The sequence below is a fragment of the Mustela nigripes genome, chromosome 14 (genome assembly GCF_022355385.1).
Source record: "Mustela nigripes isolate SB6536 chromosome 14, MUSNIG.SB6536, whole genome shotgun sequence".
NCBI classification, from domain to species: domain Eukaryota; kingdom Metazoa; phylum Chordata; class Mammalia; order Carnivora; family Mustelidae; genus Mustela; species Mustela nigripes.
The window spans coordinates 32,434,704-32,462,184 of NC_081570.1; the positions used below are offsets into that span (position 1 = coordinate 32,434,704).

A 27,481-nucleotide genomic window follows, 5' to 3' on the forward strand; every position below is an offset into this window, starting at 1 on the left:
CAGGGCAGCCTAATGCAAACATCTAGTGATCTGGATTCTGTAACATATTTCTCTCCAAGGCTGAAAAATTCAGACTGTTACAACCCAGAGAAAGAAAAAAGAGAAACAAAATCTGCCAGGTTAACACATTTTCTGGAGAAGGTAAAAGCTACTCAAAGAACTGAAGATAAAAATATAGAAACAAAGCTTGACACTTCATACTGGAATTGCTAGCTTTCAGCTGAGGATATAAACTTTTCCTACCATGGGATCAAAGATACAGGTATAATGACCCCAACAATAAAGCAGAGAAGAATGAAAGACTTCTAAGTGATATCAAACTAACGAGAAAAAAAGAAAACAAAAAAACTAAAGTACCTCAGTGAAAAGAAAAAACTTGTGGCAAATAAACTCCAATACAGGCCCTCATCCCAAACAGCTACAGGCAAAGAGCAACCTGCAATACGTGCTTAGGATATGAACTTCTGGGAGGCAATACAGAACTGATAAGAACATAGGCTCTCAAGTCAGGCAGATCAAGAGTTCAAGCACTGATTCTACTAGTTACTAGCTGCAGGAAATGAAAATGTTAAAATTAATTATCTAAACTCCAGCTTTCTCTAGGAACGCCTTGGTGGCTCAGTCCATTAAGTGTCTACCTTCGGCTCAGGTTACAGCTCAGGTTACGATCCCAGGGTCCTGAAATTGAGCCCCCCCCATCAGGCTACTGGCTCAGCAGGGAGCCTGCTTCTCCCTCTGCCTGCTGTTCCCCCCTGGCTTGTGCTCTGTAGCGTGTGAGCGCGCGCGCAAACACACACACACACTCTCTCTCTTTCTCTCTCTCTCTGACAAATAAATAAAATCTTTTAAATAAATAAACTCCAGCTTTCTCATCTGTAAAATGAAACAATAATAGTTCCTGGAGTTAAAATATTAATTTGAGGGCGCCTATGTGGCTCAGTTGGTTAAGCAACTGCCTTCGGCTCAGGTCATGATCCTGGAGTCCTTGGACAGAGTCCCACATCGGGCTCCATGCTTGGCAGAGAGTCTGCTTCTCCCTCTGACCTCCCCCATTTCACTCTCTCAAATAAATAAATAAAATAAGCCTTAAAAATGAATGAATGAATGAATGAATGAATGAATGTCAATTTGAGGGAGCCACCTCAGTGCTCAGTCAGCTAAGCATCTGACTTCAGCTCAGGTCATGATCTCAGTCAGGATCTTAGGATGGAGCCCTGCATCAGGCTCTCTGCTCAGCAGGGAATCTGCTTCTCCCTTCCTCCGAAACCCCTCATTCCCACCACAGCATGCTCACTCTCGCAAGCACTCTCTCTCAGATAAATTTTTAAAAGATTTTTATTTATTTATTTGACAGAGATCAGAAGTAGGCAGAGAAATAGAGGAGGAAGCAGGCTCCCCGCGGAGCAGAGAGCCCCATGAGGGGCTCGATCCCAGGACCCTGGGATCATGACCTGAGCTGAAGGCAGAGGCTTTAACCCACTGAGCCACCCAGGCATCCCAAATTTTTTAAAAATTAGAATATTACTTTGAGAATTAAATATGGTAGTATATACAAAGAAAGATCCATTACGTATTAATTAATAATATTACTCCAGGATTATCTGGCAAGGGTACTAAAGCACTATAAAGTAAACCAGATTAAGCAACAGCAATTATAAATCAAGAGACAGCCATAAGGATTTTATCTACCCTGCCAGTAGAGTCCTATTATCTTCCTCTTAGATTATTTTGATCAGTTTTATCTTTTTCACTTTCTCAAATTCCCTCCATCTCTGCTTCATAATTTCTCTGAAATCTGAACTTTAAATTCTCTATACAGTAGCTTCAGAGATCAAAAAACAAAAACAAAACCATTACTATTGCGCTCTATAATCTCAGCATTAGATTAATGGCTCATTGCTAGCATGAAGTAAGTTACAGGAACTTATGGAATAAAGAAAACAATGTAGGGGCGCCTGGGTGGCTCAGCTGGTTAAGCGGCTACCTTCCACACAGGTCATGATCCCAAAATCCTGGGATGGAACCCTGCGTGGGCTCCTTGCTCGACAGGAAACCTGCTTCTCCCGCCCCCTACGCCCGCCCCTCCCCCTTTTCATGTTCTCTCTCTCTCTGAAAGAAATTCTTTTTAAAGATTTTATTTATTTATTTGACAGACAGAGATCACAAGCAGGCAGAGAGAGAGAAAGAGGAGGAAGCACGCTCCCCGCTGAGCAGAGAGCCCGATGTGGAGCTCGATCCCAGGACCCTGGAATCATGACCTGAGCCGAAGGCAGAGAGGCTTTAACCCAATGAGCCACCCAGGTGCCCCTGAAAGAAATTTTTTTAAAAATTCAAGAAAACAATGTAATTTACACATCACCTGTTGTCAAATGAGTATGTAAAGTACCCTAGAGATCAAGAACCAATCATTTCAATCTAAAGATGAAAAACTAAGGTCTACTAAAGTTAAAGATTTGCCCAAATTCACAAAAGGTAGTTAACAATAGAAGTAAAACCAGGTCTCCCAATGCTCTCAAACCATTAGTTTTGTTTTGTTTTGTTTTGTTTGTTTTTGTTTACCACACCTCATCTGTAAAATGAGCATAACAGTACCTACCTCACTGATGAAAAGTACTGAGAATAGTGACTCCCAAATAGTAACCATTCAAAAAATGTTAGCTACTGGTGGTGGTGGTTATGCTAAATAGTAGTTGCTATTATTATTATTCATATTTCATTCTAAAACCACTGGCAATTATTATTCCATGCTGTCATCCTATTTGCCTCAATTACGGCTCCACTAAGTAGCTTTATTTTGTTCAAATTCCCAAAGGAGCCAGGCACACACATTTTCAAAGTTAAAATAAATACACTTTCCAGAGGCACCTGGGTGGCTCAGTCAGTTGAGCCACTGCCTTTGGCTCAGGTCATGACCCCAGAGTCCTGGGATCAAGCCCTGCATCAGGCTCCCTGCTCGGTGGGGAGCTTGCTTTGCCCTCTCCTTCTGCCTGCCACTCTGTCTACTTGTACTCTCTCTCTGTCAAATCAATAAATAAAATCTTAAAAAAAAAAAAAATGCACATTCCAAACCAGAACATAACTGATACTGATACTGCAGATGCCCCTACTGAGAACCAACTTTAATTTCTGTTTCCTTCACCACTGCCACTATGAGAGTCTCAAGCAATATAATGTAAAAATATAATTAAGTACTTAATATATAACAGTTAACAATTTATAATTACACATATACAGGGCTATAAAACTTTGTGTACACACACGTACAACAAAGTCTAATAAAATTCCTGTTCTCCAGGAAACTGCAGTCCAATTAGGAAGGTCAAAAGTAAGGAAGAACTGAAGAAGAAAGGAAGGCTGAAGGGAGAGGACAACATGGACTGCAGCTTTCAAAGGCAGAGAAGGAAGAACTTCCACTAAGATTTGAAGAAAGTAAAGATCTCAACAGGCTAGAAAGAAAATGGTCCCCAGTCATCGAAGACACCATGAGTAAAAATCACTCCACTGCTGTGCTTATCTTCATCAGTTCTGCTAGATCAAATTTAAACTAACTATAAAATATCTATCTTAAATTTAAACTCTGAAAAAGCAGGCCTTCTGTTTGCTATTAATTAAATTTTATATATTCTTGGTAGTAAGGTAGTAAGGTAAAAAGTGCTTCCATCGTTGGGGTGTCACCTGGACACCACAGAGGTTCTCCATTAAGCATGAAGAACACAAAAAAATGACCATTAGATATGACCAGATCATCAGTAACTTTAGAAAGAAACCTCTTAATGGAATGGTGATGACAGAAGTCCACTTGTATAAGAGAACAGATGGTGATAAATTTAAAAACAGCATGGGAGGCTCTGAGGAATCTGGTTATGGAAATCTGGTTAAGAAATGTCAGGCCCTCATTACCTCACCTCATTCCAAAAGCTTCCTAGCTGGCCTCCTAGCCTCTGATTTCTTACCACTCCTCTCTGCTAATCACCTCCTGAGTACACGCATACACTCCAAGAGAAATCTGTCACCATTGTTTTCATGTCATTGTGCCCCATAACTTTCAATGGTTCCCTTTCTCCTATTATACTACATCCAAACTCATTTTCAACTACTTTAGTTTTTATTAATCTTTTATTAATCCTTCTCTAAATTCCTGGAGCAATTATAACCTCAATTTGGCATTTACAATGCTGTTGCATATGTATAACTGCATCATACACCTAAGCTTACTACACTCACTCCCTCTTCCCCCACCTTCCCACTGAGAACAGTGACCATAAAACTAATTATTTCAGATCCTACCAAACACCATGCCAGGTACATGTTATCTGAAAAATAACACAGTATTTGGTTTAAAAACACTCCTTTCTGGAATGTCTTAACACTGCCTAGCTGGCTTCTACTTTTTTCCAAGACTCAGACCAAATACCTCCCCCTCCAGAAAGGCCCATCAATCCACTCCTATCTTCCATCTCCCAAACTAAACTAGGTCCCAATCCCACAGTAGCATATAAACACCTCTATCCCAAGATTTATACAGGATTATAACTATCTTTATCTATCTCCCCAGAGACCACGAGCTCTTTGGAATAAGAAAACTTTCTTATTCTTTTCTCTCTCCAATGCCCATTAAGAACATAGTAAGTGAAGGGTCAATATAAAGGGTTAAATGACTGAAACAGTTACTAGCCAATGAAGGTGTGGATGTGATCCTTCCCAAACAAGTGAAACTACACACACTGACAAGCTAAAAGGAAGAGGCAAAAGAAAAAAAGGACTCAACAGCATGAGGTAAGGATAATCACAGGATTGAAGTCCTTTATGAAATGGAAAAAAGTATGACTCAGACTGACAAGCAGCACTACACGGGAACAGAAACAGTTCTGGAATAGCAGAGAAAAACAGGAAGACAGAAGCAAAGATAAAAAGATAACATTACTTATCATAGAAAACAGGGATTGGAAACTCATGTCTTAAATCTATGATGATATTTATTGCTTAAAAAAAGTTTCAGGAGGAATCTTCTCTGTATAACATGAAAATGTAAACAGCACCAAGATATAAGAACTCAACCTTAAGGCATGAGATGGGGAGAGGGTCGGGGGTTCTAATCCCACTTTTTGGAACAGTGCCACTAACAGGACCCCAAATAAGCTTTCTACATACTTTAACACACTGCTTGGGCCTCCCTCTGCAACCTCCTTGACTCCCAACAAGTAACCAAGATTACTCAGAAAGTTTTTGAGTTTTCAACAATGAGATACTGTTGGCTTCCTAAATAAAGGTAAGAAGAAAACATCAAGGAAAATAAGAATGAGGATAATGATGTTGTGACCAAGGTATTCCTAAATCCTCCCACTCTATTCCTGGCATCTGGCATTTTAAAATTTTGGCACCTTAAAAAACTTAAGAAAAATTCATCATAAGACTCGTAAGAAAAACTGAGCAACTGAAACTCAAAAAGAAATCCTTATAATTACCACAGCAGTTAATTCTGATCGCATGCATCCCAAGGAAACAATATACACACCCCACTTTTTTTTTTCTTGAGAGGGAGGGGTTAGGAGCAGAAGGAAAGAGAAGAATCTTAGGCAGGGTCCATGCCCAGTGTGAGAATGACACTGGGCTCCATCTCATATGACCTGAGCCAAAACAAAGAGTTGGACGCTTAACTGACTGAGCCACCCAGGCATGCATACACACACACACACACACACACACTTTTTAAAATATGTAACTTCTGTTACAGAATCTTAGCACCCAAAGCAACCAGAAGTAGGTCTATGGCAGAAACCACTAACTGCCACCTAACATCTGTTTTTACCTTCTTCCTGAGGAATACAATCTCAATTTAATTCTGGATGGCACTGTGCCTCTTTCCATTCTGGCTCTCTGAAGACACAATAGCTACTGCTCCAGTGTCATCTTGCATCATAAGGTGATCTTTGAAAATGGAAGCCATACACTGAGAACAGAGGAGCAGAGAGAAGGAATCGGGTCCCTGAGTCTTTTGTGAAGCAATTGTGAAGCTGCCATCTGAGCCCTGAACTGCTCACCTTCCAGACTTATGTGCTTAACTACCATAAAAAGATATCACCAGTGGATGAATGCAATTCTTAACAAAAGTCAAATCTGGCATATGGAAGTGGGGAACACAAGAAAACCTAAAGTAAGACACTCTTTTTTTTTTTTTTTTTTTTTTTTTTTTAAGATTTTACTTATTTATTTGACAGAGATCACAAGTAGTAGGCAGAGAGGCAGACAGAGAGAGAGAAGGAAGCAGGCTCCCCGTGGAGCAAAGAGCCTGATGCGGGGCTTGATCCCAGGACACTGGGATCATGACCTGAGCCAAAGGCTGAGGCTTTTAACCCTCTGAGCCACCCAGGCGCCCCAAGTAAGACACTCTTAAAGGAGAGGTTGATAAGGCAAACATTAACTCTGATACTGCAGTGACAAAGAGTGACAGGATTTGGTCAAATCTGGCCATCTACATTAAGTTAGAAAGCAAACCACAGGCCAGCTAAGGCTACTGCAAGAAGAGAAATACAGAAAAAATTTAGAACGTTGGCATGCGTTGGCTCCTTCTTGTCACTTAAAGTCCTGAGAAATAAACAAACTGCGATTAGAGCTGCAAGCAGAGGGAGAAAAATGCAGATTTGCTAAGGGAGGTAACTCCCTGCCTATGGCCTGCAATTTAAGCTAACAGTCCTATAATTTAAAGCCTTGCATAGCTGAAAAAACACCAAATGCTTCTGAACCAGCAAACTGAAGTAATTAAATGGTAGCTGCAAAACTGCGGCCAAAACTACCAGAGAAGACTGGTACCTTGCCACACAAAGCAATATCATAACGGTATTTTCTTTCCACCCCTGTTTTCCACCATTGTTTCAAATGGCCTCATCAGAACCATCTTTCCCTTAAAAGCCAGAAGAGGTCAATGAACTTGGATGGGGAAAAAATACTGTTTATTTCCACTAACTTGTAACCAAAATTTAGCATTTCCTTTAATTATGAAACTAGACAACACATCATAGCACTAACAGTACTTGCAACTTGGCCAGCAATAAAAATCACAAATGTATTCTTCTCACATGCAGATGTTGCAGAATCTCAACTTTTAAACTTAACTACTTAAAAATTATGCTGGTGTATTAGATTTGCCACTAGATCTTTTATTTACTGTTATTTAATGTTTAACATTACTATGTTTCAAAGTTAATATTTTGCTAACCATATTTCAATATAATTGGTTTCCTTTGTAATCCTAAGTACTTTATTCTGTGAATTTTGAGACATTATCCTGAGTCGGATTCACAGGTTTCACGAGACTGTGGAAGGGCCTCCATGGCACCAAAACAAGACTGGAAATTCCTGGGGCACATGGAGAACAAAGAGCACAGTCTTCACACTGAAAAATTCTGTCTGGACAGGCACTGCAGATCAAAGCAGCAAAAAGTCTAGAAACTAAATATTTTAAGATAATTGTATGGAAGGTAGGGGGAGAAAAAGAGACTAGACTGCAAAGGCCTCTTAAGTTTCCAAAATAATACCCAAGCTCATCAACAAGCAGTGAGCTATAAAAGCTACACATTTCCCAGAAAGGGCATCTTCACTTATATTCATCTCAGACGTGGCCACGGAAGATAATGGAAAAGGTAGACCTTCCACAAGGCATAGGAGACAATGGAAGCCCTACCAAAGAGCAAAATTAAGGAACTTATCACATTGTCAAGGAATCACTGTCACTCCTACCCAATAAGATTCTATAATGAGCTAATACTATTGAGTGTTTCCCATTATCCCCTTTTCTGAATATTACCTTTTATTGCTGTTATCCTAATTCTTTCTCCACCACTATATATTAGGTAGAATGTAAATAACTTATTTTTTGTTTATAGATCTTTGAAAAACAGGAAGCCACACCAGCATCTGATGAAAGAGACACTACCTCAAGAGCTGAGATTTTGAGGCGCTGAGGAGGCTCAGTGGGTTAAAGCCTCTGCCTTCGGCTCAGGTCATGATCCCAGGGTCCTGGGATCAAGCCCCGAATCAGGCTCTCTGCTCAGCAGGGAGCCTGCTCCCTCCTCTCTCTCTCTGCCTGCCTCTCTGCCTACTTGTGATCTCTGTCTGTCAAATAAATAAATAAAATCTTAAAAAAAAAAAAGTGTTGAGGGGAGGAGTCAAGAGGGCAGAGTAGTAGCAGGCTGAGACTACTTCAGGTAGCAGGAGATCAGCTAGCTAGCTTATCTAAAGATTACAAACACCTACAAATGCAACGGGAGACTGAAGAGAAGAAGAACAGCAATTCTAGAAACAGAAAATCAACCACTTTCTGAAAGGTAGGACTGGCATAGAAGTAAATACAAAGCGACGAAAGGTAGACCGCATGGGAGGGGCCGGCTCCCGGCAAGCGGCAGAGCATCGGAGCACAAAATCGGGACTTTTAAAAGTCCGCTCCGCTGAGGGACATCGCTCCAGAGGCTAAACCCGGGTGAAGCCCACGCGGGGTCGGCGTGGCCTCAGGTCCCGCGGGGTCACGGGGGGGGGGGGGGGGGGGGTATCTGAGTGTCACAGAGCTTGCAGGTATCAGAACGGGGAAGCCGGCTACAGAGACATAGCCAAGGAGTGAGCTCTCAGCTCGGGATTACCTTGAACCGGTCGCAGAGCTCACCGCTGGGAGCAGGGCCGGAGGCCAGGGAGACAGGAGTAATTGGGCGCTATTCTCTGAGGGCGCACTGAGGAGTGGGGCCCTGAGCCCTCGGCTCCTCTAGGGTGGAGACTGGGAGGCGGCCAATTTCATTCCCGTCCTCCAGAACTCTATGGAAAGCGCTCAGGAACAAAAGTTCCCAAAAAGCAAACCCAGCGGATTACTCAGCCCGGCCCCTGGTAAGGGCGGTGCAATTCTGCCTGGGGCAAAGACACTTGAGAATCACTACAACAGGCCCCTCCCCCAGAAGATCAACAAGAAACCCAGCCAGGATCAAGTTTACCTACCAAGGAGTGCAGTTCCAATACCAAGGAGAGCAGCCGAATTCCAGAGGAGGAGAAAGCAAAGCACGGAACTCATGGCTTTCTCCCCATGATTCTTTAGTCTTGCAGTTAATTTAGTCTTTTTTTCTTTTTCAATTTTTTTTCTTCTTCTGCTAGATTTTTTTTTTAACTTTTACCCTTTTCTTTTTTTAATGTTTTTTAACTAGTTTATCTAATATATATTTTTTCTTTCTTTTTTATATTTTTTCTTTATTTGTTTTATCTTTTTAATTCTTTTTTTTTTCTGAACCTCTTTTTAATCCCCGTTCTCCCGCCAACGATTTGGGATCTCTTCTGATTTGCTTAAAACATATTTTCCTGGGGTCTTTGCCACCCTTTTAGTATTTTACTTGCACCTTTATATACTCTTACCTGGGCAAAATGACAAGGCGGAAAAATTCACCACAAAAAAAAAAGAACAAGAGGAAGTACCAAAGGCTAGGGACCTAATCAATACAGACATTGGTAATATGTCAGATCCAGAGTTCAGAATGACAATTCTCAAGGTTCTAGCCGGGCTCGAAAAAGGCATGGAAGATATTAGAGAAACCATCTCGGGAGATATAAAAACTCTATTTGGAGAAATAAAAGAACTAAAATCTAACCAAGTTGAAATCAAAAATGCTATTAATGAGGTGCAATCAAAAATGGAGGCTCTCACTGCTAGGATAAATGAGGCAGAAGAAAGAATTAGGAATATAGAAGACCAAATGACAGATAACAAAGAAGCTGAGCAAAAGAGGGACAAACAGCTACTGGACCACAAGGGGAGAATTTGAGAGATAAGTGACACTATAAGACGAAACAACATTAGAATAATTGGGATTCCAGAAGAAGAAGAAAGAGAGAGGGGAGCAGAAGGTATATTGGACAGAATTATTGGAGAGAATTTCCCGAATATGGCAAAGGGAAAAAGCATCAAAATCCAGGAGGTGCAGAGAACCCCCCTCAAAATCAATAAGAACAGGTCCATACCTCATCACCTAATAGTAAAATTTACAAGTCTGAGTGACAAAGAGAAAATCCTGAAAGCAGCCTGGGAAAAGAAGTCTGTAACATACAATGGTAAAAATATTAGATTGGCAGCAGACTTATCCACAGAGACCTGGCAGGACAGAAAGAACTGGCGTGATATATTCAGAGCACTAAACAAAAGAAACATGCAGCCAAGAATACTATATCCAGCTAAGCTATCATTCAAAATAGAAGGAGAGATAAAATGCTTCCAGGACAAACAAAAACTGAAAGAATTTGCAAACACCAAACCAGCTCTACAGGAAATATTGAAAGGGGTCCTCTAAGCAAAGAGAGAACCTAAAAGTAGTAGATCAGAAAAGAACAGAGACAATATACAGTAACAGTCACCTTATAGGCAATACAATGGCACTAAGTTCATATCTCTCAATAGTTACCCTGAATGTCAATGGGCTAAAGGTCCCAATCAAAAGACACGGGGTATCAGAATGGATAAAAAAACAAAACCCATCTATATGTTACCTACAAGAAACTCACTTTAGACCCGAAGACACCTGGAGATTTAAAGTGAGGGGGTGGAAAACAATTTACCATGCTAATGGACATCAGAAGAAAGCAGGAGTGGCAATCCTTATATCAGATCAATTAGATTTTAAGCCAAAGACTATAATAAGAGATGAAGAAGGACACTACATCATACTCAAAGGATCTGTCCAACAAGAAGATCTAACAATTTTAAATATCTATGCCCCTAACGTGGTAGCAACCAACTATATAAACCAATTAATAACAAAATCAAAGAAACACATCAACAATAATACAATAATAGTAGGGGATTTTAACACTCCCCTCACTGAAATGGACAGATCATCCAAGCAAAAGATCAACAAGGAAATAAAGGCCTTAAATGACACACTGGACAAGATGGACATCACAGATATATTCAGAACATTTCATCCCAAAGCAACAGAATACACATTCTTCTCTAGTGCACATGGAACATTCTCCAGAATAGATCACTTCCTCGGTCCTAAATCAGGACTCAACCGGGATCAAAAGACTGGGATCATTCCCTGCATATTTTCAGACCACAATGCTCTAAAGCTAGAACTCAACCACAAAAGGAAGTTTGAAAAGAACCCAAATACATGGAGACTAAACAGAATCCTTCTAAAGAATGAATGGGTCAACCAGGAAATTAAAGAAGAATTGAAAAAAAATTCATGGAAACAAATGATAATGAAAACACAATGGTACAAAGCACAACGGTTCAAAATCTGTGGGACATAACAAAGCGCAGTCCTGAGAGGAAAATATATAGCGATACAAGCCTTTCTCAAGAAACAAGAAAGGTCTCAGGTACACAACTTAACCCTACACCTAAAGGAGCTGGAGAAAGAACAAGAAAGAAACCCTAAACCCAGCAGGAGAAGAGAAATCATAAAGATCAGAGCAGAAATCAATGAAATAGAAACAAAAAAAAAACCCCAACAGAATAAATCAATGAAACTAGGAGCTGGTTCTTTGAAAGAATTAATAAGATTGATAAACCCCCGGCTAGATTTATCAAAAAGAAAAGAGAAAGGACCCAAATAAATAAAATCATGAATGAAAGAGGAGAGATCCCAACTAACACCAAAGAAATACAGACAATTACAAGAACATACTATGAGCAACTCTACGCCAACAAATTTGACAATCTGGAAGAAATGGATGCATTCCTAGAGACATATAAACTACCACAACTGAACCAGGAAGAAATAGAAAACTTGAACAGACCCATAACCAATAAGGAGATTGAAACAGTCATCAAAAATCTCCAAACAAACAAAAGCCCAGGGACAGATGGCTTCCCAGGGAAATTGTACCAAACATTTAAAGAAGAACTAATTCCTATTCTCCTGAAACTGTTCCAAAAAATAGAAATGGAAGGAAAACTTCCAAACTCATTTTATGAGGCCAGCATCACCTTGATCCCAATACCAGACAAGAATTCCATCAAAAAAAGAGAACTAGACCAATATCCTTGATGAACACAGATGCCAAAATTCTCACCAAAATACTAGCCAATAGGATTCAACAGTACATTAAAAGGATTATTCACCACGACCAAGTGGGATTTATTCCAGGGCTGCAAGGTTGGTTCAACATCTGCAAATCAATCAATGTGATACAACACATTAATAAAAGAAAGAACAAGAACCATATGATACTCTCAATAGATACTGAAAAAGCATTTGACAAAGTACAGCATCCCTTCCTGATCAAAACTCTTCAAAGTGTAGGGATAGAGGGCACATACCTCAATATTATCAAAGCCATCTATGAAAAACCCACCGCAAATATCATTCTCAATGGAGAAAAACTGAAAGCTTTTCCTCTAAGGTCAGGAACACGGCAGGGATGTCCATTATCACCACTGCTATTCAACACAGTACTAGAAGTCCTAGCCTCAGCAATCAGACAACAAAAGGAAATTAAAGAAATGGAACAAATAATCCTAAAATTTATATGGAACCAGAAATGATCTCGAATAGCCAAAGGAATATTGAAGAAGAAAGTTAAAGTTGGTGGCATCACAGTTCCAGACTTCAAGCTCTATTACAAAGCTGTCATCATCAAGACAGCATGGTGCTGGCACAAAAACATCCAAATCGGCAAAGAAGAAGTCAAACTATCACTCTTCATAGAGGAAAAGATACTATATGTGGAAAACCCAAAAGACTCCACTCCAGAACTGCTAGAACTTGTATAGGAATTCAGTAAAGTGTCAGGATATAAAATCAATGCACAGAAATCAGTTGCATTTCTCTACACCAACAACAAGACAGAAAAAGAGAAATTAAGGAGTCAATCCCGTTTACAATTGCACCCAAAATTATAAGATACCTAGGAATAAACCTAACCAAAGAGGCTAAGAATCTATACTCAGAAAACTATAAAGTACTCATGAAAGAAATTGAGGAAGACACAAAGAAATGGAAAAATGTTCCATGCTCCTGGATTGGAAGAATAAATATTGTGAAAATGTCCATGCTACCTAAAGCAATCTACACATTTAATGCAATTCCTACCAAAGTACCATCCATCTTTTTCAAAGAAATGGAACAAATAATTCTAAAATTTATATGGAACCAGAAATGACCTCGAATAGCCAAAGGAATATTGAAAAAGAAAGCTAAAGTTGGTGGCATCACAGTTCCGGACTTCGGGCTCTATTACAAAGCTGTCATCATCAAGACAGCATGGTACTGGCACAAAAACAGACATATAGATCAATGGAACAGAATAGAGAGCCCAGAAATAGACCCTCAACTCTATGGTCAACTATTCTTCAACAAAGCAGGAAAGAATGTCCAATGGAAAAAAGACAGCCTCTTCAACAAATGGTGTTGGGAAAATTGGACAGCCACATGCAGATAAATGAAACTGGACCATTTCCTTACACCACACACAAAAATAGACTCAAAATGGATGAAAGACCTCAATGTGAGAAAGGAATCCATCAAAATCCTTGAGGAGAACACAGGCAGCAACCTCTCTGACCTCAGCCACAGCATCATCTTCCTAGGAACATCGCCAAAGGCAAGGGAAGCAAGGGCAAAAATGAACTATTGGGACTTCATCAAGATCAAAACCTTTTGCACAGCAAAGGAAACAGTTAACAAAACCAAAAGACAACTGACAGAATGGGAGAAGATATCTGCAAATGACATAGCAGATAAAAGACTAGTGTCCAAAATCTATAAAGAACTTAGCAAACTCAACACCTAAAGAACAAATAATCCAATCAAGAAATGGGCAGAAGACATGAACAGACATTTCTGCAAGGAAGACATCCAGATGGCCAAAAGACACATGAAAAACTCCTCCACATCACTCGGCATCAGGGAAATACAAATCAAAACCACAATGAGATATCACCTCACACCAGTCAGAATGGCTAAAATTAACAAGTCAGGAAATGACAGCTGCAGGCGAGGATGCGGAGAAAGGAGAACCCTCCTACACTGTCGGTGGGAATGCAAGCTGGTGCAACCACTCTGGAAAACAGCATGGAGGTTCCTCAAAATGTTGAAAATAGAACTACCCTATGACCCAGCAATTGCACTACTGGGTATTTACCATAAAGATACAAACATCGTGATCCGAAGGGGCACGTGCACCCGAATGTTTATAGCAGCAATGTCTACAATAGCCAAACTATGGAAAGAACCTAGATGTCCATCAACAGATGACTGGATAAAGAAGATGTGGTATATATACACAATGGAATACTATGCAGTCATCAAAAGAAATGAAATCTTGCCATTTGCGATGATGTGGATGGAACTAGAGGGTATCATGCTTAGCAAAATAAGTCAAGCGGAGAAAGAGACTATCACATGATCTCCCTCATATGAGGAAGTGGAGATGCAACATGGGGGGTTAGGGGGCAGGAGAAGAATAAATGAAACAAGATGGGATTGGGAGGGAGACAAACCATAAGTGACTCGTAATCTCACAAAACAAACTGAGGGTTGCTGGGGGGAGGGGGGTTGGGAGAAGGGGGGTGGGGTTATGGACATTGGGGAGTGTATGTGCTATGGTGAGTGCTGTGAAATGTGTAAACCCAGCGATTCACAGACCTGTACCCCTGGGGATAAAAATATATTATATGTTTATTAAATAAATAAATAAATAAATAAATAAATAAATAAAATTTTTAAAAATTGTTAAAAAAAAAAAAAAAAGAGCTGAGTTTTTCAGCTAATTATCATAACTGGATAAAACTCTGGGTTGTCTCCCTTGGGAAAAGATGAAGAGTTGTGGCACTCTACTGAATGAACCAGCCAGGCCCCCAGAATTTTCCAAATTTTAAATGGCTCTCACTCTTGGTGGCTTTAAACTTTCATGTCCTACATGACACAGTAACTGTTTAGCAGCCTCAATGAAATGACTAAAGTGACCCAGAAAGGATTAGGTATTAAAATTTTGTTGGTAGACTACATATGAGAACTAAGAACATGCCTTTCCCCATAGAGTAAGATGATATGATGATTCCTGAAGTAGCAGAAAACTAATCTCCACGAAGGTATGAATAACTGAGCCTTCTAAACTTCCTATAAGCAATGACCTTTTTAAAAAAATAACCTGAAAAATCCTCACTAGTTTGAAGTGAAAAAACAGGTGGAAGAATCATAATTTGGGAGAAGGAATCCAATACACAGATAGTAGGTCACTCTTCAAACTTTTTGACTTTCACAACTTCTCTTCCCCCCTAAAATTCCAAGAATAGTCATAAAACAGCTAATGCAAAAATCTCGGAGATTTAGGGCGCCCAGGTGGGCTCAGTTGGTTAAGCAGCTGCCTTCAGTTTAGGTTATGATCCCACAATCCCAGGATCAAGCCTCCATCGGGCTCCCTGCTCAGCAGATTCTGCTTCTCCCTCTGACCCTCGCCTCTCTCATGTTCTCTCTCTCTCTCAAATAAATACAAATCTTTCAAAAAAAAAAAAAATAGAAAAATCTGGGAGATTTAGTGAGACAACTATAATTTGTAAAACTATTATGATAGAAGAGCTATTTACCATAAAATCTGAGATGAAAAAGAACCTCATTCAGTCATTTTCTAAAGTCCTAGTATTAACTATTTTGAAGACTAAGAATATTCTTTAAGATCTCCACGGGGAGAAAATTTCGCAACTTAATCTGTTCTAAGATATATAACTCTAAGGTATGTGTTGGGGTTTTTTGTTTGTTTTTTGGTTTGGGGGTTTTCTTAAGATTTTATTTATTTGACAGAGAAACACAGCAAGAGAGGGAACACAGCAGGCAGAGTGGGAGAAGGACAAGCAGGCTTCCTAGCGAACAGGGAGCCCGATACGGGGCTTGACCCCAGGACCCTGGCATCATGACCTGAGCCAAAGGCAGACACTTAACTGACTGTGCCACTCAGGTACCCCTAAGGTATGTGTTTTTTTTTTAAAAAAAGGTTTAACTGGCCAGGCGGGCACCTGGCTGGCTCATCTGATAAAGCATACAACTCCTGATCTTGGGGTCATGAATTTGAGCCCCATCTTGGGCAAAGAGATTATTTTAAAAATAAATAATTCTTTTTAAAAGATTAAAAGTTTTTTTTTTTAATGTTATATATTTATTTGACAGACAGAGATCACAAGTAGGCAGAGAGGCAGGCAGAGAGAGAGAGGAGGAAGCAGGCTCTCTGCCAAGCAGAGAGCCCAATGCAGGGCTCGATCCCAGGACCCTGAGATCATGACCTGACCCAAAGGCAGTGGCTTAACCCACTGAGCCACACAGGTGCCCCAAGATTAAAAGTTTTAACTGGCTAATCTAGATCTCCCTTGCTATGAAGAATATTTCTTTAAATTCTTTCTTGGAAAATGAGAACTGGTCAGAGTTCTATTCATAAGGATGCTTCACATATTTTACAATATTAACACAGCTTAGAATCCGTTTTCTGTAGGTTTGAAGTCCAGAACTTCTCCAACAGGATCTGAATTTGGAACCCTAATAAATTAACTGCTCTTTTCTAGACTCTCTCCAAATTACTCTACATATATTCTTAGATTCATAAAACTGTATTCTAAGTTCATACAAGCCATATTCCTACTTAGAACTCCATTCAGACTACAAACTTAGGGATCATGTGGTCAAAAGATATTTGTATGTTTAATTCTCATCTTAGCTATCTTTTGTTCCATAATGTAGGAAGGAAAAAATAAACATTTCTGGGCATTAACCACTCAACTGTATTCTGTCATCAAGTAAGTACTGTATTTTGCATTTAAATCTCATCTACTGGAATCTGTCTCTGAGTAGCTAGAAAAACTGATGAACACTAGTTCCTTTAACACAAGAACACTAAAAGCCATCTTTGTAGCTGTTAAACACAGAGGGGTACCTAGGTGGCTCAGACAGTTAAGCGTTTGACTCTTTTTGTGTGTGTGTGTTCGACTCTTGATTTTGGCTCGGGGTCCTGGGATCAAACCCTGTGTTGGGCTCCATGCTGCTGAGCTTTGAGCCTTCTCAGGATTCTTTCTCTCCCTTTCCATCCCCCACCCCAACCCTCCCTCACCCCACTCATGTGCACCGTGTGTGTGCTCACTCTCTCTTAAACAAAAAATTAAAAACCCTGGGGCACCTGGGTGGCTTGGTTGGTTAAATTCTGCCTTCTGCTCAGGTCATGATTCCAGGCTTCTAGGATCAAGTGCCATGTCGGGCTCCCTGCTCAGTGGGGAGTCTGCTTCTCTCTCTCTGCTTTTTCTCTGGGTTGCTCTCTCTCAAATAAAATCTTCAAAAACAAGGTTAAAAACCCAGAATCTGCCGTTAATACACCTTATACTTAGTTTAAAATACAGGTATGTATAATATACATATAATAAAAGTCCTCTGAGTAACACATATCCATCCACTGGTTCATCCTATCTCATTAAAGTATCTATACTAGGGGCGCCTGGGTGGCTCAGTGGATAAAGTGTCTATACTAACCTCTCTACAATCCTACTCACTACACATTATACCAGTAGTCTGGCATCAGTGCTGGCAGAAGCTAACATTCATAGAAGGTAATCCTGTCTTTTTAGGGTTAAGTATGATGCACAGAAAATACTAAACAGCTTAAACTCTACATGTGACGTCTAGGATTCAGCTGTCCTCAAAGTGTGGTCCAGAAACCCTTTCAGGGAATCCGAAGGGTCAAAACATTTTCATAATAAGATGTTATCTGCCTTTTCCACTCTAATCCTCTGATAAGTGTACAGTGGAGCTTTTCACATGCCATGTGATGGGTGTTACCACATCAGACTGAATGCACAGGCAGAATGAGAATCCAGCTCTATTAAATCAGTTTTTAAAAATTTGCAAAAATGTTGGGAACCCTGGTGGCTCAGTCAGTTAAGCATCTGTCTTTGGCTCAGGTCATGATTCCAAGGTCCTGGTATCAAGGCGCACATCAGAGTCCTTGCTCAGCATGGAGCCTACTTCTCCCTCTGCCTGCCACTCACCTGCTTGCGTTCTCTCTCTCTCTGGCAAATAAATAAAATCTTTAAAAACTAAAAGAAAATTTTTAAGAATTTGCAAAACTGTAAAGCAATGCTAACCTTACTTTGTTTTGTTTTGGAAAATATAGTTAATGTTTCATAAAACATGTCTTTGTTAACATATTGTGGGTTTGCTGTCATTTCTATGTAAATTAATAAATATTTTAATTTCCTCTTAGTTTTAATTACTAATGCAATACATTTTAATAGATACAACACATAAACAAAAGCTCCTTGGATACTAAGTAATTTTTGAGACCAAAAACTTAAGAACCATGTTACAATAACTCATCAACTCAAAGGCCAAAGATTACAGTTTCCAGTACAGTACAAATGTAATGAAGAATAAGGGCTTCTGAGTCACTCAAAAAGCTTGAATTCTCACTCTCCCACTTATTAAATGCATCCCTAGACAAGGCTAACAAACAGATCTGCTGTGAGTAGTAAACGTGGAACACCATAATACAGAGTTAATGTCTGGCATAGAGTAGACATTCAAAAATTACAACTATTAGGGGCGCCTGGATGGCCCAGTAGGTTAAAGCCTCTGCCTTTGGCTCAGGTCATGATCCCAGGGTTCTGGGATCGAGCCCCATCAGGCTCTCTGCTGAGCAGGGAGCCTGCTTCCCCCCTCTCTCTTTCTGTCTGCCAAATAAATAAAATCTTTTTTTAAAAAATTACAACTATTAGACACCTTAAAAAAAGGGGGGGGGTGCCTGGATGGCTCAGTTGCTAAGCATCTGCCTTCAGCTCAGATCCTAAGGGTCCTGGAATAGAGACCAACATCGGGCTCCCTGCTCATCAGGAAGCCTGCTTCTCCCTCTCCCACTCCACCTGCTTGTGTTCCCTCTCTCACTGTGTCTCTGTCAAATAAATAAAATATTTAAAAAAAAAAAAAAAGACATGCTTGCTTGTTTCCTCCTTTGTCAATGAAATCTGCACAGTGTAGAACATACAACAAAATGGGTTCCACATTGTGGAACGCCTGGGTGGCTCAATTCAGTGTCTGCCGTTGGCTCAGGCTGTGATCCCAGGACCCTGAGATCAAGTCCCCTCGCCCCTGAAAGCCTGCTTTTTCCTCTCCCTCTGCCCCCCACCCCCAGCTCATGCTTGCTCTTTCTCACTCTCTCTCAGGTAATAACTCAAATCTTTAAAAATAAATAAAGTTCAGTATCATTTATGTTTCCCTGGCCACAAGAAGTAGGTAACATCAGGCTTTTCATGAGGTGCACAGAATCTGAAAAGGCCAAAAATCAACCTCTTAATTTCCTTTAAGTCATCTTAAATAGGCAATCTGATATACAGCTATTTAACAATACAGAGTATCTGTAATATGTATAAATTACTTGAGTCACAGTTGTTCTCAGAGTATCATATAAGATTAGATTACTCATAGATCTACTACTCTTAGATTCCTTGTTACAATTTCAAGTATGACTAAGTTAAAAAAAAAAATTAGACTGAATTCAGTCTATTACACTAAATAGACTTCAAGTTTTCATAAGAAATGGACCAAAAATTTTAAAGAGTGAATAGAGAGGCAGGGAGCTGGGTGGAAAAGACACTCAATTCTACACTTTAAAACAGTAATCACTGAAAGAGAGAAAAACTACAGAACTAGGGTGCCTGGATGGCTCAGTGGGTTGGGCCACTGCCTTCGGCTCGGGTCATGATCTCAGGGTCCTGGGATCGAGTCCTACATCGGGCTCTCTGCTCTGCGGAGGGCCTGCTTCCCTCTCTCTCTCTGCCTGCCTCTCTGTCTACTTGTGATCTCTCTCTGTAAAGTAAATAAATAAAATCTTTAAAAATTAAAAATAAATAAATAAATAAACTACAGAACTATTCCAAAGGTATATTCATTAATTCCAAAAAATAAGTGGGAATGAGTTAAGCTAGACTCTGAAGGAATTTCACCATGAGTCAACTGACCATACGATCAAAATCTAAATGAACAGACCTTCCATTCTAAGAGCACATCCATCATTGTCAGTTTATATAACAAATCAATACTGATTATCATTCCATAGTGTGAAAAGGTTTGAAAAGGACTAACTTCCATAGAAATCCCAGTGCTATTTAGGGTAGAACATTACCAGTAATCTATAAAAAGCTGCTCAGCTTAAACTTAGCAGACCCTAAGGAAGTCTCTCTGCCTAGAGATTTATTCTGCTTGTTCTACTATTGGCTCCTAAAGACCCCACATTTTTGTTTCTATTTCTTGTTTCTTGTCTTCATCACTTCAAAGTTTCTCAGCTTTGCTGCCTTTAACAGACTTTATCCTTTTTCTTCTCATCAAGCACAGCAACTTCTTCCATAAATCATCACTATCTTTTCTTAATGAAATGACCTGTTTCCTCACATGTGCTCACATTCTTCACCATCTTCTAAAAATTTACTTTGCAGTTTATAAATATGAGTTTTTCTTTACCTCAACTTCCAACCCGCCACTAAACAGATACTTGATTATCAGGTTCTTTTCTCAACTTGAAGAGAACAGAGTACTTATGCCCACCAGATTTTAAGACACTATAACCAACACAAGTGGTTTTAGTACAAGGACAGACATATAAATCAACAGAACAGGGTCCAAAAACGAACCCACCCATGTACATCAACTGATTTATTATTATAATTATTCTTATTAAAGTATCGTCGAGGGCACCTGGGTGGCTCAGTGGGGTAAGCCGCTGCCTTCGGCTCAGGTCATGATCTCAGGGTCCCGCATTGGGCTCTCTGCTCAGCAGGGAGCCTGCTTTCCTCTATCTCTCTCTCTCTCTCTGCCTGCCTCTCTGTCTACTTGTGATTTCTCTCTGTCAAATAAATAAATAAAATCTTAAAAAAAAAAAGTATCGTTGACATACAATGTTTTATTAGTTTCAGGTGTACAATATACTGATTCCACAATTCAATGTTACTCAATGCTCACCACAGTAAATACAGTTACCAGTAATAACATTACTACAATATTACTACCTATATTTCCTATGCTATACTTTTCATTTCTATGACTTATTTATTTTGTAACTGGAATTCTATACCTCTTAATCCCTTTCACTTACTTCACTGATCAACTGATTTTTGATCAAGGTGCCACATTAGGAAAGACCATCCAAAAAATGATGCTAAAACAATTGGTTATCTATATCAGAAAAACATAAACAGTATCCCTTATCTCACATCATATACAAAAACCTGCAAAGTGAATTACAGAAAGTAAAAGCTAAAACTAGAAGACATCTAGAAGAAGTAAGAGAAAATCTTTGTAACATTTGGTTAAGCAAATATTTCCCAGATAGGACATGAAAAAAAAAATTGCAATTCATAAAAGAAAACAATTGGCAAGCTGGACTTTAACAAAATTAAAAACTTCTGCCCTTCAAAGACACCACTAGGAGAATAAAAGGACAAGCGACGGACTGGAAGAAAAGTGGATGCAAAGAGGGTATCTTAAGAAGGACTTGTATCTCGGGCGCCTGGGTGGCTCAGTGGGTTAAAGCCTCTGCCTTCCGCTCAGGTCATGATCCCAGCGTCCTGGGATCGAGCCCCGCATCGGGCTCTCTGCTCAGCAGGGAGCCTGCTTCCTCCTCTCTCTCTGCCTGCCTCTCTGCTTACTTGTAATCTCTGTCTGTCAAATAAATAAATAAAATCTTTAAAAAAAAAAAAAAAAAAAAAAAAAGAAGGACTTGTATCTCAAGTCCTTTGTATTCCCAAAACTTAATTAATAAAAAACCCCCAATTTTTTTAAATGGGCAAAAGATCTGAACAGATACCTCAATAAGAAAATATATGATGCTAAAGAAGCACATGAAAAGATGCTCAAGATCATTAGTGATTTTAAAAAATCACAAATTAAAATTATACGGACGTATCACTACATACCTACCAGAACTAACTGTACCCAGCATTGCCAAAAATATGGAGCAACCAGAACTCTCACATACTGCTAATGGGAACGTAAAATGGTACACCACTTTCAAAAACATTTTGACACTTTTTTTAAAAGTTAAACATAAACCTACCATACGATCCAATCATTTCATTCCCGACTATTGACCCAAAATAAATCATATGTCCACACAAAGACATACATACAAATGTTCATTGCATTTTTACTCGTAAGAGCTAAAACCAAACCAATCCAAAAATGCACCAGCAGGTAAATATTGTTGCACATATATCGAATAGAACAAAAAAGTATTAACTATTGATGCATCAGTGACTCTCAAGGTAATTATGCTAAATGAAAGAAACTGGACAAAGAATACATACTGTACAGTTCCAGTTCTATACAGCTTGAGAAAATGCAAACATACATTCAGAGACAGAAAAGCAGATCAGTTGATTCCTTGCAGAAAGTAACAAGAGGGAAGAATCACACAGCAACACCAGGAAACTTTTGAGAATGATGGATATATTGTGGTAGTAATTTCATTGAGGTGGGGGGAACTCACCACATCAAACCATGTCAATTACATCTCAATAAAGTTTTTTTTAAGCTGTTTTAAATATGGGGGGGGGTAATTTGGAGTAGTTAGGGTTTCTCAGCTAAGACATAAAAAGAAAAAAGAAATTGGAACCAAAAATTTCTAAACTTTTTTGCTCTAACAAAAAAACTGGGGGCACCTGGGTAGCTCAGTCATTAAGTGTCTGCCTTTGGCTCCAGTCAGACCCCCAATTCGGATACAGCCCCCGCATCTGGCTCCCTCTCCACTCCCCCTGCTTGTGTTCCCTCTTTCACTGTGTATCTCGCTGTCATATAAATAAATAAAATCTTTTTTTTTTTAAGATTTTATTTATTTGACAGAGAGAAAGAGATCACAAGTAGGCAGAGAGGTAGTCAATAAGCACATGAAAAGAAGTACATCACTAGTCAACAGGGAAAGACAAATTAAAATCACAGTGATACCCATTAAAACGTTCAAATCAATCTGAAAACCAGCAATATCTTCCTTTATGAATTTAAACTCCATAGATTTGTCTTGGTATTAATAACAAAAATAACTACATTTGTGCTATAAGGAAAAGCATGAATGATTATCCCCATTTTATACGGCTTCCAATCCAGTGTTCCTCTGATTGCATTGCATGGGCTTCTTGGGATTTTATTTTTTAAATCATCTATAGGCCTACTTGTAATAAAGAAGCATTATCTTTTTCTCAGGCTCTACTAATTTGAAGTCTCATTGTCCCATAACCTCCAATTCTACTTTTATACATAGCTAATATATCACCTTCTAAGTTCCAAATATACGTAGGGAGATGGTAGAAAAGAGTGTTAACTGCAAAGAAAGCTGTTCCTATCCTTAAAAATCTCCATTCAGCACAACCTTCAACAGGGACCTGTCCATAAGCATCTACCCTGTAGGCTCTCAAGTAAGCATCAGTAGTATGGGGCAAAATAATCTTTCTGTTGTCCTTTTCTTTTGTTGTTTCTATGAGAATCTTGAATGCTAGTAAGGACATAATGGGTATGTATTATGTATCTGTCAAACTAAAAATGACTGGAACAAGAGTCCAATTCCAAATCCACAATTCCAAAAGGAAGGTGAGAATCAAGTCTCCTATGCACTACCCATATGACTACAAGGAAAGGGTCTGAATCCTAAAAAAAATAAATCCTCTCTTAAAATCCTAATTCTTCTCACCAACACTGGGTACATGCTGCTTTTTATCAGAACTTCTGAATAGTTCACCATGCCCTTTCTCAGAGTTGTCTCCATTCCCAGGGCCTTGAAAGTCTTATCTCTACCAGCAATACAAGTACTACAACAAATTAAAGGATGAGAACCAGTGCTGACACCTGACCTAAGTTGTTCACATTGATTTTCTTCATTAGGAATTCAGAATTAGGACTGACATGGTTTGGGCTGGTCTCCTGAATGAAGAAGCTACGAACCCGAGAGGTACAGGATAGGCATGTGTCAGAAAGGTAAGAAAGGTGGTTTGTAGAAATGAAGAAATAAATTATAATCAGAGAAAATCAAGAGGAGTATACTGCCTAGGTTCCTAAGAACCTATGTTCTATCCCCTCAAGAGATCCAGCCATCTCTCAGTTCTGTGAAATACCCCAGTATTCTCCACAAATAAATTCCTTTTCTGTTTTGATACATCCAGTGCTGGTTTCCTTTACTTGCAGCCAAGTAAAGCTTGACTAAAATAAGTTTACTAAATCAAATCGTAACACTTTTTTATTTTTCAGTATTATTTTATACCTTATACACTGCTGACAGGCACAGATTTTATATTTAACTCCTCTTTTACTTTGCCAATACACCCGGTGATGCTTTCTATTCCCTATTACCTCATATTATTTCCCCCACATAAATGAATTCATGGCAACTCAAATTTCTCTACCATCTCCCCATAAAAAAAGCTGCTTCCTTGCATAGTTAAGATTTTTTCCAATTTTAGAGAACATATTTCAGAAGTAATCACTAGTTTTCTATCCCCTTTTTCCTGTTTCCAGCATTATTTCCCTTTTCTAATTATTTTCTATAGTATCCTCAATTAAGTGGAATATTTTTGACATCCCTCATTTTAAGAAAACACCTCAGGTTATGATGACTACTGACAGTCAAGAAAAACTTCGTGATTAAGAGCATGGGCACTGGAGCAAGGCCTACATATAAACTCCAGCTCTGTCCCTTTATTCACTGTATGTCCTTCAGCTAAGCTTAACTTTTGTACCTATTTCCTCATTTAAGAAATGAAGATAACAATAGTACCAAAGTTATGGAGCTACTGAAGGGATTTAATTAATATACTTTAAAATGTTTAAATAATGCCTGGTCTAGTAGTGAGAACACCATAAATGGTAGATATCAAAGTCAGTATTCAGTCACAAAAGTGATTTTTAATAACATGTCCTTAAGTCAGTGACTAGTCAACATTACTCTTCAATACCTAATATTCTGAAATGGAAGTGCTAGGGCATTTGGTCATCCAAAATCAAAAATTAAATTACATTTAGGGTGCTCTAAGCCAGCACTGCCCAGTACTTTCTGCAACAATGGAAATGTATTCGTGTTATACAGTATGATTGCCATTAGCCATGTGTGGCTACTGAGCACTTAAATTGTGGCTAGTGTGACTAAGAAACTGATCTTTTGTTTTTATTTTTAATTAATTTACATGAGGCTAATGGCAAATGTATCAGACAATAAAGTTTTACAAGATAAGTCAGAAAAGTTCAAAATATGTTCAGAAAAGTTTCTATAATTGTCAAAATTAAGAGGGTCTCTCATTACTCTTTATTTAATCAGAATATGCCACACCTAGAAATGCAAATTAATAGATTCTATCAATTCCCTCCAAAAGCTTGATAAACATGGTAACAATGATGAACTATGCCATGACAATGCAAAAGCTATTTTGCCACTGTGTGGGAGAAACCTAATAGCATAAAACTATGAATATAATAAACATGTAATATTCAACATCAGCAACATCCTTGGCCTGAAGGCCAGCTGCAAACCTGAACACTACTGGTAGATAATCCAGAATCTAAGAATTCAGAGGAAAGGGAAATAGAAGTGAGAAAACAAATCCCCATGCTCTTGAGCTGAGAGCAAAGGACAAAAATCTGTCCTCTTTTATTCCCTTTTGCTTTCTACCATTGAAAAAGAGAAAAGAGGAAAAAAAAATATGTCAGGTGACTTATGTAAATATTTAATCCCATGAATCCTAACAGACCAATGAGGTAAGCATTAACAATCCTATTGCTGCAAAATTGGAAAAAGTGAGTAACTTTCTAAGATCATATGGGTATGATCTTAGAGATTTAAACCTGTATCTACCTAATTTTAAGATTACATACCAGAGCTGCCTTTACAATACCAAGGCTGTTACTCAAAACAAGGCAGCAAGAGGTCTTAAAATAAATCCACCCTTCTCTAGTCATTCTAAATAGTGGGGTCATCAATATCAAGAAAGGAGAAATGAGGAAACAGATGGACAGGAATTTCATCTGGGACACTAACACATGAGCTTCTCTGGTGCTAAAACATCCCTATGTGTTTCCTAGTATACCCTAAACAGACAGACTAGATCAATAATAAAAGGTATCTTTAAGGGAGAAGCATAACAGGGTCACCAATGTGGCTCGTTCAGTTAAAACGCCAACTTGATTTTGGCTCGGTCATGGTATCAGGGTAGTGGGACAGAGCCCCATGTTGGGCTCAGTGCTCAGTGGCGAATCTGCTTGAGGTTTCCCTCTCCCTCTACCCCTCCCCCAGGTCACAGGCATGGTGGGGGAGGGGGGAGTGGTGTAGGCACACTCTAAAATAAATAAATTTACTAATTTTTAAAGGGAGAAGCATAACAAAAAGGAAAAAGCAAGTGCAAAATGGGGTAAAAATAGAAAAACAACAACAAAAGGAAGAAATATCAGGTAGAAGGTAGTATGTGTCACCAGAAACTACCTATAGTGCTACTGATAACCTCCAGTATCCCAGGATTTATATACATGTGAACTGTAAAATCAATCCTCTTAAAAATATCAGGCAATGTAGAAATGCAGAAAAGGCCTCATCTGAACAAATCTAAAGAAACATCAGATTTTACTTTGCTTTAATTAAACCAAATCGTAACAACAGTCTATTGCTACAACATGTGAAAAAAGTAGGTTATATACACATGTATGTTTACTTGTCAGTAGAGAACAAATGTTCAAAGAAAGTTTCTACTTTTTTTGGTAAGCTTTTGCTCTTTCTGAATCTGTACATGGAAATAAACAAAATAGAGGTAGGTCTCGGGATTCAAATCCATCTTACACAATCTCAGGAACCAAGCAGATTCTGCTAAATTTTTAAGGTTTTCTTGTATGCTAGAAACCATATCACTCATTTACCTGAATTCTCATTATTATTCAAACAGAGGAACTGAAAAAAATTAAAGGATTCACTATTCACTATCTAGATTCTCACCATCCAAACTCAGGATATGAATGCAATAGATTCAGATTGCAAGGAATATCCATGAATCTTGTAACAATTTTTAATATATATTCACATGATTTACCAAATTGGGATTGTTTTTTCTTATAACAACATGTTAGTATTCTACTAAAACCACATAAACACTGGATGCAAAACAGATCTTAAAAAACATCTTTTTATACCCTACTTAGTAGGTTGTTGGAACAAGTTACTAAGTCATTCATTGCCTCTCAACTCCAAACCCCCACTCCTACTTTCCCAATCTGCCTTAATGATGCTTAAAACTGGGACTCTGCAAACCACATCTGTGCTTTGCCAGGTGGTTTCCTCTAAGACTCTGCCAAGAGGAAACATTTAAAGATGGACTGAAATCCTGAAGAAGGAAAAAGATACTGGTGCCTTCCTGTCTAGTCTTTGGGTGTCATAAGAGCATTACCCCAGCAAAAATTTCTCTCTCTGTCCCCACAACAGGAGATCCTCCTATAGTAGTAAGTGAATCCAGTTTATAGTTTTT

The 27,481-nt window shown here is 38.9% G+C and overlaps 1 protein-coding gene across 2 annotated transcripts in view; it reads right to left on the bottom strand.

Moving 5' to 3' along the window:
- Positions 1 to 27,481, bottom strand: part of FOXJ3 (forkhead box J3) — a 155,459-nt gene that overhangs the window by 99,832 nt on the left and 28,146 nt on the right. The gene's annotated exons all lie outside the window — the stretch shown is intronic.